The sequence below is a fragment of the Castor canadensis genome, chromosome 15 (assembly GCF_047511655.1).
Source record: "Castor canadensis chromosome 15, mCasCan1.hap1v2, whole genome shotgun sequence".
NCBI lineage: Eukaryota > Metazoa > Chordata > Mammalia > Rodentia > Castoridae > Castor > Castor canadensis.
Window position 1 is genome coordinate 45,424,452 of NC_133400.1, and position 13,546 is coordinate 45,437,997.

The window sequence follows — 13,546 nt, forward strand, 5'->3', positions numbered from 1 at the left end:
AGACCTGATGTCATGGGCCTCCCCAAAGAGACAAAGACAATACCCAGTCTGGCTAGAAGCCCACTGCAGGATCCAGACACACTTGTCCCAGCTCAAAGAGACAGCCATCTTAATAGAATGCCAATCACCCTGGAACACCCCACTTCTGCCAGTAAATAAGACAGATGGGGGATATAGGCCAATCCAGGACCTCCAAGCTATCAACAAGGCCACCATCTCTCTCCACCCAGTGGTCCCAAACCCATATACACTCCTGGGGCAGATCCCAAACTCGTCTCGCTAGTTCACCTGCCTGGACCTGAAGGACACATTCTTCTGCCTCCATCTGGCCCCACAGAGCCAGCCTCTCTTTGCCTTCAAGTGGGCCGACCCAGAAATGGGACATTAGATGCAGCTGACCTGGACCCATCTTCCTCAGGCATTCAAAAACTCCCCAAACCTGTTTGGAGAACCCTTGGCTGCCAACCTCACTGGCTTCCCATGAGAGACAACACAATGTACTCTTCTCCAAAATGTAGATGACCTCCTCTTGGCAAGTGACAGTCAGGAACATTGCCTCCATGGGACTAAATGTTCCTTCAACTCCTGGCTGACTCAGGTTACCAAGTTTCTTGGAAAAAAGCCCAAATTTGCCAATGACAAGTGCAATACCTAGGATTCCACATGTCACATGGACGAAGATTCCTTGATCCAGAAAGAAGACAAGTAATCACTTCCTTACCCCAGCCTAAGATGAGACATGCTCTGAGAGAGTTCCTAGAGGCTGCAGGATTCTGTTAAATTTGGATATCAAGGTTCTCTGTGATGGCCAGGCCACCATTTGACCTTCTAACAGGGCCCAATCATAGTCCCCTAAAATGGACTGGCAAAGTAGAACAAGCCTTTCAAGATATTAAGACAGCCCTCAGTCAGGCACCCACCTTGGGGCTTCCAGATGTGGAAAAGATCTTCAACCTATTCATCCATGAGAAGGACAAAATTTCCCTAGGGGTCCTTACCCAGACAGTGGGTCCCTGGCAGAGATCTGCAGCCTATCTGTCTAAAAAGCTATGCTCTGCAGCTGCCGAATGGTCCCCGTGCCTCTGAGCCCTTGGTGGCAACTGTCCTCCTCATAAAAGAAGCAGATAAACTCTCCTTGGGACAAGAGCTCCATATTAAAGTCCCTCATGTGGTGATATCTCTCATGAACAGCTACAGACACCAATTCCTCTCTAACTCTCACCTAGTCCAGTACCACAGCCTCTTATACAAGAATCCCAGAATAACACTTGATACAGTCTGGTTGCTTAACCCAGATACCTTCCTTCCCTCAGAAGATGTGACCATGACTATGCTGAGGTCACAGACAAGGTCTGTTCCTGCTGTTCTGATCTGTGGGATAACGCTATATCGAGGCCCAACTTAACAGTGTTTGTGATAGCAGCAGGTTCATCAAAGAGGGGACTTCAAGAGCAAGCTACACGGTGACCACAGAAACCAAAGTACTGGAGGCCAATGCCCTTCTGCCAGGGAGGTCAGTTCAGTGAGCCAAACTCTATGCCCTGACACAAGCCTTAATGCTAGGCCAAGACAAGTCATCAATATCTATACTGACTCATGGTATGCCTTTGCTAGAGTACATGTCCATGGAGCAATCTATAAGAAGAGAGGCCTACTCACAGCAGTGGGAAAGACTATCAAAAATAAGGAGGCAATTCTACATCTCCTTGATGCTATTTGGCTCCCCAAAGAGGTTGATGTACTGCACTGCAGGGACACCATAAGGGAAATGACCCAGTAATTACCAGCCAACCAGGTCTTCATCCCAACTGTGCTGGGAAGACAGCTAGTCTCAGAGTATCACTAGATCACTCACTTGGGAAAATCAGCCTTAGAAAATCTCCTCAAAAAGAAATTCTATTTCAACCATTTACAGATGCTCTGCCAGTCAGTCAGTGCACAATGTGTCACCTGTGCCAAGAATAATGACAAGTCTGCTCCCTGACCCCCAGCGGGAATTCAGAGGATAGGAACTGCTCCATTCAAAGACCTGGAGGTAGATTTCACTGCATTTCACCCAGTAGAGGATACAGGTACCTGCTGGTCATGGTCTATACTTACTCCAGATGGATCAAGTCATTCCCATCCTGGATGGAGCAAAGCCAAGAAGTGGAAAAGGCCCTTTTCTGCAAGAAGTCATTCCCTGATTTGGACTTCCCCTAACCATTCTCATCAACAGTGGACCAGCCATTGTGGCAGAATTCATCCAGATCCTGACCCAGGCCCTCAGCATATCTTGGAAACTCCTCACAGCTTACCGCCCACAAAGCTCAGGGAAAGTAGAGTGAATGAACCATACCCTAAAGGGAACTGTAGCCAAATTCAGTCAGGAGACATAACTCACTTGGCCAATTTTCTATGTTTGGCACTCCTGAGTGCCAGCTGTACACCAGGGAGACTCTTGTTATACCCGTTTGAAGTAATGTATGGTAGGCCACCCCCTTGCCTCAGGAGCCTCTGAGCTGACTATCAGATAAGAGACAAGACCATTGTTGAACAACTCTAGACTTTAGGGACTGCTCTTAAAAACCTACAGAGATATAGGTTAGAAAGGACACCAATCCCCTTGAGAAATCTAGTCCACCCCTTCCAGGCAGGAGACTCTGTATGGATAAAGGATTGGAAAAAGCCCCTCAAACCTCAGTGGACAGGGTCACACATGGTAATATTAACCACTCCTACTGCCCTCAAAGTTGCAGGTATTGCTCCCTGGATCCATCATTCCAGAGTAAAGAGGGATTTTGACTCCAGTGAGACACAGCCAATGGAGAGGTGGACCACCAGATCAGATCCCAATGAACCTCTTTGTTTCCAGCTACAATGAAACATTGCTCCTCAACTGAACTCCAGGCTTTCAGACACTCTGAGTGCTGAGTCACCTCTGGAGCTGGTCTACATGGAGCAGAATCTTGAGAAAAACTTTATGTGCCCACCACAGTTCCTGGCTGGAGTCTGCCTGTGATGATTCTCTGAACCATAGGACTGGTGACTGGCTGGAGTCTGCCTGTGACAATCCTCTGAACCATAGGACTGGTGACTGGCTGGAGTCTGCCTGTGACAATCCTCTGAACCATAGGACTGGTGACTGTGGCCTAGGCAGATTGGGGTTGGAGATCTCACTTAACACTTGCCTGTTGTTATCTGCTTATTATTGCCAGACTGCTAGTCACCAAATGCCTTCTACAATTACCCTCCTCAGTCTTTCCATCCTGTCCTATAGTAATACTAACCTCTCTGACCCTGGATCTGTCTTGCCTAGTAACAGGACAGTTCATATGATTACAGCGGGATGATGGACCTTCCAGATCATATTCCTTACCCTGACCCCAGGTTTCTGCTTAATATCCACCACATGGGATGAAACCCTCCTATAGTTAGGCTTCACTTTGATGGGTGTCAGTCCTCGACCTCTCCCAAGAAACCAATAGGTGGTGCTGTTATCACGGTGCCCTGAACACTACTGATTGTTAGATATCTTCATCTTTGTAGGACCCGTCCCCCTCTTGCACCATCTACCTGTCCCCAGTTTTGTTCTCAAGACTGGGGTTGTGAATCATGGTTTGCTTACCATCCAGGTTCTCCCTGGTTCGCAAAGTGGAACCTCAAGCCCCACAACAATGTCTCGATCTCCCTATCTCGAAACAGGTCCAACCCTGAATGTGCCAACAACCAATGTGTTCCTCTCACTATTACCATTACAGAGCCTAATGCAACCTTATGGAAAACAAGAGTCTTTCTCCAACTAAGACAATATCACACTATGGGGACACATCCAATAGTTAAATTCATGATTAAATCTATATTCAGTCTAACCCCCATAATCTCCTCCAAAGGGAGCTCCTCCCCTTGGTCCCTTCCAGGGTAACCAATCTATACCTGACAGGATTCTGTGACCCAACTTGTGGAAATAATTAGCTCCTCTCACCGGGCTCTCAAGCATTATGACTCCTCCCTAGCATCTGATTGTTGGATATGCATAAAGCCAGGACCCATTTGATGCATAGGAGTCATATTCAATCAGTCAATTGTTCTGTCCCTAGTAAAAAGATCAGACCTACTCCTCCTACCACCAGTGTCTCTATATGAGAACTCAACTTTTCCCATTAAAAACTCAGGCTGAATTTGTGCACTTAACAGCATGTATCTGGCCTGAAATGAGGGGGTTTACACCTGCATGAGTCCTGGTAACTAATCTTCCTTTGTTGTTAGTCTCATACGTGACTTCTTGATCCTCTCTGGAAGCCATACCCCCTTTATATGGAAGCCCCCAAAATGCCCGTGGTGAATCCCAGTGGTAGCTCTGCCCTTAGTGGTGGGTTTACTGGCCACATCAGGAGCAGCCCTGGGCACTACAGGGTTCTGGGCATCACAAGTTCAATATCAAGGGCTAGTAAACAGCTCACAGAAGACTTCACTGCCTCACCCAATCTGCCCTGGCATTGTAGACAACTTGACTTCCTGGCTTCAGTATTGCTTCAAAACTGATTTGCTAACTGCAGGCCACAGAGGGACTCTCCCTCTACCTTCAAGAGGAGTGCTGTTTTTATGCCAATTAATCCAGGGTAGTACAGGAAACACTGACTCAGCTCCAGAAATGAATAGACCACCACTGGGAGGCCCTACAACAAATATGGAGGGACTCTTTGTCACAATGGTTTCCTTGGTTTGCCCCATTCATTGGTCCACTCCTGATGCTCCTTCTTTCTGTGGCCCTTGGACCTTGTATCATAAATGCATTCACTAGGTTCATTTCAGCCCAGATAGCCAAGATCAAACTCCAAATGCTCCTTACCCCTTACCGGCCCCTAGAGACAATCAAATGTAAGAATGCCTTCTAATAGTCTTTTGGGCATCAAAGAGAGGAATGTGACATGTAACATGGCTGAACCAAGAACTTCTGCTCATAATTTCCTGCTTCTTTCCAGCTCCATAACCTGTTTTTCACGTGTGTGCTAAAGTTTCCCGCTGCTCACTGTTATGTATACGGAGATGACATATACGGAAGCCAGGCATTTGGTTATGAATATGGAAGTCAAATGTGCGGAACTGGCTACTTAGCCACGAGTTCAGAAGCAGCAGGGTATATAACCCCTGTGCCACATATGCTCAGGGCTCAGATCTCTGGAGAGTACTACACTGAGCCCGCCAGCATGAATAAAACCTCTTTTTCTTCAAGCCTTGGAGTGCCGTTTGGTTCTTCCCGGTCTTGGTTTATTTCTGAATTTCCACAACAACTATGCCCAGTTTCTTTGTTCAGATGGGGATCTCACTATCTTTTTCCCAAGGCTGGCACTGAACCCGAGTCTTCCCAATCTCTATTTCCAAAGTAGCTAGAATTCCTGGTAGGCATAATCACACCCACATGAGTATTTGAGTTTTTGACACAGTTCTTTTCTCTGACACCTCAATATCCTTTGCATGTCTTCTATCATTCATTTTTCAAGAACTGTGAACATTTTATTTCATACGAACAGTGGGGAAAGGTAAATAGAGAAGTCAGAGGATCTCAAAGTACAATGTAGAAAACAAAACAGTGACTCTGATAAATTGTTATAACAGAAAACAAGAGTAGCTAATAAATTGTGACACTTAAAAAACGTACAAATGGATTCAATCTGTAGAAAGTATACAATTGGCTTTATACAATTAGTTTTATATTTTGATGCAATTAGCTTTTTATGTATACATTTATATAATTATCTTTATATATTCTTGGTAATTACAGAAGTTTAAGACTATCAAATAAAGGTGAGTGTCTCTTAATTCTTTAAATCTCATTGTCATTTCCCAAAAGTAACAACTGTTAAACATTCCATACCTATTTTGTATGTAAGCACATACATGCTCTTTCTATAATAACTATTCTAGATAGAGCACATAACTTTATACATTTATCTTTGTCCAATTAATAACAAATCTTAGATATATTCCAGAATAGGGTTGACAGTGCATTCAGTTTAAAAGCCACTTACAGTTTTCTAATTTATCAGAGTATAACAATATACTCAGTCATTTCCAAGCTATGATTCTTAATTTTTACTGTTTTTTTTTTAATCTGCTTAGTGCTTAGTGCTTTTGGTGCTGAGGATTGAATCCAAACCTAGTTTGTGCTGAGTTTGTATTTTACAATGACCTATGACCATAGCCTTCCTAGTTTTTTAATGCCAGCAATGACACTGCAGTGAACATTCTTTACACATCCTTCAATACATGTAGATTATACTCCTAAAAGTGAGTCTGTGAGATTAAAATTTGGTTTGATGCAAAGAAACTTTTGTCAATTTATGTGTCCACAGATAAATACAAGTCCACAGCCTTACCAAAATTAAATAGTATCTTTTTTAATTTGTAAAGATCTGATAAGACACTTGTAATCTTTGTTTCACAGATTACATATAAGATAAAATTTTGAAATCATTTCTAGTTGTAACTACTCAGGAAACTCATGTAGGAGGATCCCAAATTTGATAAAAGCCAGGGCAAATTTAGTGAGATCCTATCTCAAAAACAAAATACAAAACAAAATAGTTAGGGGCATGGTTCAAGTGGTATAGTCCCTGCCTAGCATATGTAAGGCCCATATTTAATCACCAGTACCCCTCCTCTCAAAAGTAGGAAAAGATTTTTATTGATTATTCTTTCCTAATTGATCATGTGTGTCTATGCCCACTTTCCATTCTACTCTCTTTATGGAACATAGATGCTATGGATAGTAACCTTTTTATTTAAATATATATATATATATACACACATACATGTGTACATATATGCATATATGCACACATGTACAGAGAATTGAAAGAAGTTCGTATTAAATATATGCAAAAATATATAATATATACATGTGCATATGTGCAATATATATAAAATATTTACCAAAATAAATATATGAATGTATTATATGTTTTGCAAACATTTAATACATAATTGTCTATCAATCATGTGATATAGTAATATATAAGGTTAGCTAGCCACTCCTTCATCTGTAGTGTCTTCTGCACTCTGTTTTGATTAGTTACATCACAGACATGGATTTCATTTATTTTCTTGTTTGTTTTTTTTTTTTATGATGGAAATTGAATACAAGACTTTCACAGGAAAGGCAAACAATTGAGATGCCTAAGCTATACCTGCAACCAAATTAAGATTTTTTTTCCTTTACTGTTGTGCTGGGTGGGGTACATTGTGGCATTTACAGAGGTTCTTAAAATGTATAAAATATATCATACTCCAGTGTAAAGAACAGTTAGAGATCAATCAACTTGGTTTGTAACACATCTGTTCATGAAAGCAATGCTTGGAATCTCTCTGTATAGCTACCCTTAACTCAACTAGCAAAAACGCTTTGTCTTTCTTATTATACTTATGTGTTCTCTTCAACAAAATTAGAGATAAGGGCAGGACAGGTTCTGCCTGGAAGCAAGGGAGGTCGTGGGGGAGAGAGTGGGGGTGGGAGGCAAAGGGGAGAAATGACCCAATGTATGCACATGTGAATAAATGAATAATAAAAAAAATACTTGAATTCTCCCCCTCTACAGTTCTTTATCCCCTCCCTCAATTGTTGGAATAATTTCAATAGGTATCATTTTTGCATTTACATACTTGTGTACACATTTTTGCACCATATTCACCACATTCAAGCTAAGATTTTTAAATGTAGTCAATTCACTTCTAACATCTTCAGTTTTTTATTCTACGTGTTCAGAACTTTAAAGTTGTTGGAATTTATCTTGAGGTATAATATGAAATAAGAGTCTGATTCCCTTTTTTTCCAAAAGGTATAGAAAGTTAAATTTAATAACATTTATGTTTCATTATTTAAAATTCTTAATATTGATACATTGATGATATATGACAGCACCAGCTTAAATTGTGATGTTTCATAGTTATTTATAATACTATACCACTGATTTCTATTACTAAAAATTTTTATTTTGTCATATGTGCATTTTTTCTTCTGCTAATAATGACCAGTTAGGAACAGTAATGTCACACCATACATTTTCCTTTTTTTGGAGGGTGGAAGGAGAATGAGGTCTTGCCCAGACGGGTCTCAAAATCATGGGCTCGAGTGATGCTCCACATCATCCTCCTGAGTATGGGGTTGCAATCTTGGGCCACCTTGCCAACCCTATCTTTGTCTTTTTAACAAAGTTTTAAATGACAGGAAACATATGATTCTAGATACAAAGAATATTCATATGACTGAGGGATGTGACCTCAGTGTTTTAATATTTGCTTAGCATTTGTGAGGACGGGAACTATTTTCCTAATTCCACATTAGGAAAACAAAAACAAAGCAAACAAACACACATTAAAGAACTTAGCCATAAGACCGTTTTAACCTGGTGTCTTTGAAGTAAGATTGTATTTTTAAAGTTCTTATCCTGCAAAGTTTATGGTCAATGTGCTATCTCTTCTTGGGTTAATTTTGATAATTTATAACTTGTCTGTTTCAACATTTTATTAGTAAAATAAAACTAAATACACTATCTTGTAATTTCAAGATTTTAAGCATATCTGTGGCAATCCTCACTTTCACTTTTGACATTGTTTATATTTCACTTTGATTTATTAGATTATTTTATTATTTTATTTTATATTTATCTTATTTATCAAGTTAAAGTTATTTTTGGTTTAATTACAAAAAACTATTTCTTGATTTTTAAATGTTTTTCAATTAGCATTGAACCTTTCTTAAAAACATTCCATGTCTTTTCCATTTTCCTCACTTCCCTACTAAATAATGCACTGCCTTCATCACTTTGCATACAAACAAAAGATGTTCATATTCAGGCTTCTACTGTGGCTCATTACTAATGCCTTTAATTTCAATTTTGATTTTGAGATACAGTACATAAAATATTTTTTCTAAGGCTAAGTATTTAGAATTAAGTATTTTTATTTTATTTCCTGACAGAAATTTCAGACAACTTAATCACTGAATTATAACATTACAAAATTTGAATTATAACATTACAAAATTTGAATTATTTTTCATACCCTAATATATGCTTAGCTTTTGTGTCTTCCATGAGTATGTAAAATATATATTATTAGTCTCATTTATTCTCTGTCTTCTTTATTAATCATTTCTTCAGAAGATTAAGGATCTTTTTGCTCAAATTTTTTTCATGCTATAACTTTACCCACAAAATGTTGACATTCTTAGTAATCAGTCTTTCTCTCTCTCTCTTTCTCTCTCTCTCTCTCTCTCTCTCTCTCTCTCTCTCTCTCTCTCCCTCTCCCCCCCTCCCTCCCTCCCTCCTATTGTCTCTAAGGCAGAGTTTCACTATGTAACCAAGGCTGGCCTAGAGCTTTTGATCCTTTGGCCTTTACTTCTGGAGTTATGGGATTTTGTGTGCATAACCATACTTGGCTTCCATTTATTTTTATGTATTCTTATTTATAAGAGTACAGTAATCAATGATGACAACAAATGGCTTTCCTAAACATTTCTGTTGTATTAATATATTTAGACAAAAAATCATGAATTCTCATCAATGAGCAGGTTACTGAGTATATAAATAATTCAAACTCAAAGTAACTAGGGCACTAACTTGTTTTCTTCTTTGGTATCAATTGTTCTAACCTGGATTTTCCAGAGATACATTCCTCTAAACACATACACATATCACAAAGGTATTTTTTTGCTATATGTAGCCTAAATGTTAATAAACATATTCATTCTATAACTTGCCCTTTTTTGGCAATCCTTCCACTGTTTTATTATATCAATAACCAAAAGTCTACTCTTACTGACACTGAGCTTGGTGTTTTTCCTGAGTTCTATCAGAAATTGAAGCATGCACATCTATCATAACATTCCATGCTAAGTCACATGAAGTACAGAACATGTCTTTTTCGTTTACAACTTTCACTACCACCTTACACCAATCACTAGGTGCCTGACTGATAGATGAATGAGTGCAAGTTTGACTTACCTATCAATTTAATGTCACCTACTTTTTAACTTATTAAAAGTCTGAATATTTCTGATATAAAATGAAACCTCTAATTTATTTTCACATTTTTAATATTTTTCTATAATTTTAATGGGCTTCTGAATGTGTGAGCAAGTTAACAAATAAGCCTACTCATGGATTTTGAAATAATTATAAACAAGTTTGCTGGAGTTCGATCTGTAATTACCACTCACACTCACAGTCAAAATGGAGATGCTACTAAATCAAAAATTATACAGAGTGGTGGCACACATTTGGAATCCCTGGACGTGGATGGTCAAGGTAGGAAATTTGGTAGTTGAGGCCAGTCTTGGCTATAGGGAGAGATGCTCTCTCCATAAAAGAAAAAATAATTGAAAAAATTTTACCCAGAATTATACAAATTAATCAATTCCAAACTCACTAAGTCCTACTAAGCACTTCAAATAAATTCTTATAATCATTAACACCATTATTAAATCTTACAAATAAACATATTATAATTTTCAAAATAATACACTTGTCTCACACCTGAGCAGTATTGAAGACTTTTGAAACTTCTTGGATTTTGTCTGTATAAACAAGAGGAGCATGAAAGTACAAAACATATCTAAGTAATGTGGAGTGAAAATGCAAAACAAAAGAATAAATATCTGAGAGATCAAGATGGTACATAGCCAATAGATCCCCAAACTCTGAGCTCTCATGAGCCTGAAAAAAAACTTCAGACTCCTGGTAGCAAACATCAGGTGGCCTGGCTTCTTCACCAAGTGAGATAATTCCAATTCATAGGCAAGCTAATGCATAATGACTAACCTTTAAATTATATTTTTATAGCACACAATATCACCAGAAGCCCAGGTTCTGTGGCTACTAGCTCTAAAACTGGTCTGCTGGAAAGTGGTTTCTCTTTTCTTTCCTTCTTTTTTTTATTCCTCTCTCAGAATAGCAAAAATATTCAGAGAACTGCAGAGCAAGTTATGAAAGTGCCTGGGTTGTACTGGGCCCCATCAATATTCGTGGTCACAGAACCTCTGACTGCTGCTTGCTTACAGCCCAGGCCACCAATGCAAGATACCACCAAGAAAAACTACAAGACTTTCACCATATAAATCAGTGCACTTTTTGGGGACATCACACCCCATCTAAATAAAGCTGTTGGCCTAATATATGGAATAAGACAACCCAGCCATAACTTTTTTCTATAAAGTGCTGGGCTGGTCCAACCAGTATGGGGGTGGGGTGGCCCAGCTGCACCCTTAACTATAAAGATAACACACTTGACCCCTTTGGAGAAACTGGTAGCAAGCTGAATCTATCAGGCTTTCAGCCAAACAGCTTAATTCTACCTCCCAGAATGTCCTATGGGTAGAAGGGGCAAGCAACTGCTCACAAATTTAGTTCCTTGCAAGACCACTTCAGACAACACACTTACTCAAATAAGTAGACACGACTGCTCACCCCCAAAAGAAGAGTCTAGGCTTAAACACCATGAGTGGAGCTCCACAAAACCTGTTTAATAGAGAGGGGCACTACCAATTGCCCCACAGCCCAGCATATCAACCCTAAGAAAAGACAGCACCCGTGTTAGAAATAGCAGTGTTACCAGCCAGTGCACTCATTGAATTCAGAGGAAACCCACTCCTGTCCATAACAAGGGAGAAATTTGTACAATAAATATATATATATATTTTTAAAAGTTTTTTTACTTATCTTCTTTTTCTATTCTTTTTGAAATATTAATTTACTTAGCCCTCTCTTGCTCCACTTCCTTTTTTCTTCCCTGATATTTTCTTTCTCTTTTTTGTTCTTCCCTACCTCTCCTTATCTTCCTCTCCTCCACTTCTTTTTCATATCACAGTCCCTATCTCCTCCACACTAACCACTCACTGAGTAGTCTACAATACATGCTATACACATTATTTCCATCCTTCCTATCCCTCTACAATCCCTGACAATAACACCCTTCTCCACAATAACTGAACTAAACCTTTACACACATTAGGGCCTTATTCTCCCATAGCAACACAACTCATATCTATTCTACCCCTTGCCCTACCCACATTTCCTCTTCTTTCCCCATCATTTTAATTACTTAAGTATCAAAAACTATGTGGACTACTGTTATTTTGCCAATAGCCACTTTTTATAAATAATACTGCAAAGGGTTTCATAAACTATGTAAATATCTGGTTCATCACTAAATCATGAATTTGTTATTGCCAAGTTGTACCTCCAGGTCAGGGAGAGAAATATAACAAAAACTGAGTTAATAACTAAGCTAGTAAAACATAGAAATTAATCCAAAGGAAAGACAACAAGTGACTAAAGTCTCCAACCAATTAATGAATAACACAGGAACAAACCTCAAAAGAAAAACATGGGGAATAAAAGAAAGAAAGGAAGTATGACTCCTCAAAAGATTAACAATCACAAAATAGAGGATTTCATGGACAGTGAAGGAGATGACTCCTCAGCTGATGGGGTCAGAATGACAAGAAGAATGTTTAATTACCTTAAAGAGAAGCTTAAAGAGTACAAACAAAAACAACTCAATGAATCCCCCAAAACACAGATAAAAAACCAAAAGTCACAGAAATAACTAAACGAACTCAACAAGGATTTCAAAAAACACTGAAATGAAACTGAGGAAATTATTTAAAAAGAGATAAATCACATAAAGAGAGTAGCACAAGACATGAAAGATTTGCTTAACAAAGATATGGAGAGTCTCCAAAAAGAATCAAACAGAAGCCCTGGAAACAAAATGCTCCTTAAATCTAGTAAAAACTACAGTAGAAAGCTTCTACAGGGGACTGGAACACGTGGGAGGTGGAAGTTCAGGCTCAAAGACAAAATAGATATTAAAGAAAAAAACAGAAAAATACTTACAGAAAATACTGAAGTGTTGCTAAAGGAATATGGAAGTATTCCATGACTCCATCAAAAGACTAAATCTGTAAATCATTGGCATCAAAGAAGTAGTAGAGGTATAAGCTAAAGACCTAGGAAATATATTCAACAAAATAATAGCAGAAAACTTGTCACATCTTGAGAAAGAAATGGCCATCCAGATACAGTATGTCTCTAGGACACCAAACAGACATTATCAAAATAGAACCTCTACATGGAATATTATAAATAAAAAAATTATCACAGAGAATATGGAAAGAATATTGAAAAATGTAAGAAAGAAAAATCAAATAACATGTAAAGATAAACCCATCAAAGTAACAGCAGATTTTTCAACAGAAACCTTAAAAGCAAGAAGGGCAGGGAGTGACCTATTTTGAGCACTAAAACCAAAAGAAAACACTTTCAATCCTAGAATACTCTACTCAGCAAAACTATGACTCAAAATTGTAGGAGGAATAAAGCCTTTCCAGGAAAGTTAAAACAGGTCCTGTCTAGTGAGTTGGTACCAGTGGTAGGAGAGTGGATACAAGGAAAGTGTGTAGAAGGGTGAATGTGGTGGAAATTTATATATTAAGGTGTGTAAGTTGGAAAGTGAGACCTGCTGAAAATATTTCAGAAAGGGAGAGAGAAGAAATAAAGGAGATTAA